Below are 2,205 nucleotides of genomic sequence, written 5' to 3'. Positions count from 1 at the left end.
TTACTGCAGCTTGCAAGGGTCTGCAAGTAAAACGCAGATACTTAGAAATGCTTTGACATAACATTCAATCTTTATGCATTAAAAGCAGTATGATGAAGAACTGACAAATTTACTGGGCCCTTCTCTCGGAAAGAATGGTAGGCCACCTTGACAGGTGAACAGATACAACTTTTGGTATCTGAATATCGCAACACTCTTTCAATGAAAAAGAATTTCACAGAAAGAAGATAATACTCATCTAAAGTATTAATTTACTTGGATTAAATGGAAGTCCCAGTGAAAAAAGCAGCTTCAGGGGTACATCTTTTTTGACCGACCTTGCTCTACCTATTTAGAGCTACTCTACATAAAATAGAGTAATAATTACCATTTACAATTGTAACTTTTACAATTACATATCTGCCAGTGTCTCAGTGGGGTACTCATTCAAATCAATAGACTAGATTTGCAAAGTTGATCTGGTCTGTTATCCTTTGTGTTAGAATAAAATAGAGTGGTTCAGTTGGAAGGAACCTGCAACGACCATCTAGACCACTGCCTGACCACTTCATGGCTGACCAAAAGTTAAAGCATGTTATTAAGAGCATTGTCCAAATGCCTCAAACACCGACAGGCTCAGGGCATCAACCACCTCTCCGGGAAGCCTGTTCCATTTGACCATCTTCTTGGTAAAGAAATGCTTCCTCATGTCCAGTCTGAACTCCCCTGATGCAGCTTTGTTTGTTCTCTTGCTGTGGGTGTGGGTACCATCGTGTTGATGTAAGATGGGTGAATTCCTGGGAGCAGTATTTCAGCAGTTCTCAAGAGGAGGAGGAAGAGATTATGCCTCTGTGACTTGTCTCTTCTCCTTTTGCCGTTAAAACCAGTGTCAATCCTTGGTTTAATTGTAACTGCTCTAACCAAACCCTGTTTTGCTCTCATTTAGGAAAGAGAGGTTTGTCTACCTACAGGACAGGTGAAAACTTTGCAACTTAAGAATTTTTGTGTACAAGGTTTTGTGTACTCTGCGCCTGTCCCAAGATTTTGTGTCAATAAAACTTATTCCATATATCACTTACACTGGGTTCTGTAAGAAAAGGGCTGAAAATTGCCATTGTATTTCTTGGTTTGGTTGTGGAGCAGTACCATAAATAACTGAGTAAATCTCTTTTTGGATCTAAGGGTAAAATTTCCATGCAGGAGGTAAATTTTTTTTCCCCCCTAATTTCTATGGTATAACTGGCATTTCTTTCATGACTTTGGGGCAATTAGTCTGTAGTGCAAATCATCTTGGTGTTATCAGAGGCATTTTGAGACGGCTGACAAATGCTTTTACTAAAGCAAAAATTAATTGGAAAAAAGCTTGAAGCTCTGGTATTGGGCACTGAAAACTACATTTAGGCTGAAGAGCAAACGTGCCCATAGCTTGCTGTGAAGTCTGGTTTTCCAGCCTAATGTCCAGATCAAGAGACACAGCAGGAATATCCAAACTATGTAGATTTCCTTTCAATGGAAGTGAAGGATGGGAGGTGACGCTGTGGGCTGTGGCTGTTGTACTTCCTGTGCAGTCATTCCTGTTACTATATAACTCCTGAACAGAACTGCAGCCAGCCCTGCGGACTGGGAATTCTTGAAATTAATTGCTGTTAATACCTGAAGTGCTTTGTTCAGTTCTGGCAACCCAGCTCAAATTCTCCTCCGTTTGGTAAACTGAGATGGGATGATGCATGTGCTGTAATGGATGGACTTGCCATCTGGTATCTTCGAGGTGTTCAGGGCCTCCCTGCTGTTGCATCAAGGCTCAGGGAGTTATCTGCATCGAGTTCCAATTTAAGAAGTTGTTGGAAGATTGAGGAGAACAGTACTGCATCTGGGCTTATTCCTGTTTCTGAGCTCCATTTAATTTGGGCAAATTTTGTTTGCCTATTTCTCAGAGAGGGTTCAGAAAAGGCAGATGGCTGTCTGCAGTGATTTCAGCAGGAACAAGACTGTGGCATGGTGCCGCTTTCTGAGAACAGGAAAAGGGCATATATGGGATCTCCACTAGTATACCAGACTTAAATACAGAAGCCTGATTGTGCTGGCATCTCCCTTGCAGGTTTTCAGACAAAGATTGCAGTGTTTGGAGAAGTGAGCTCTCTCTTGTGTTCTGTAACCATGTGAGCTGTCATGCTGCAGTGTCCACTGACAAATAACAGTATGTCTTATTTCTCACAGGGCTTCCAA

Source organism: Calidris pugnax, unplaced genomic scaffold, assembly GCF_001431845.1.
Source record: "Calidris pugnax isolate Ruff unplaced genomic scaffold, ASM143184v1 scaffold27, whole genome shotgun sequence".
NCBI lineage: Eukaryota > Metazoa > Chordata > Aves > Charadriiformes > Scolopacidae > Calidris > Calidris pugnax.
This window is presented reverse-complemented; position numbering follows the sequence as displayed.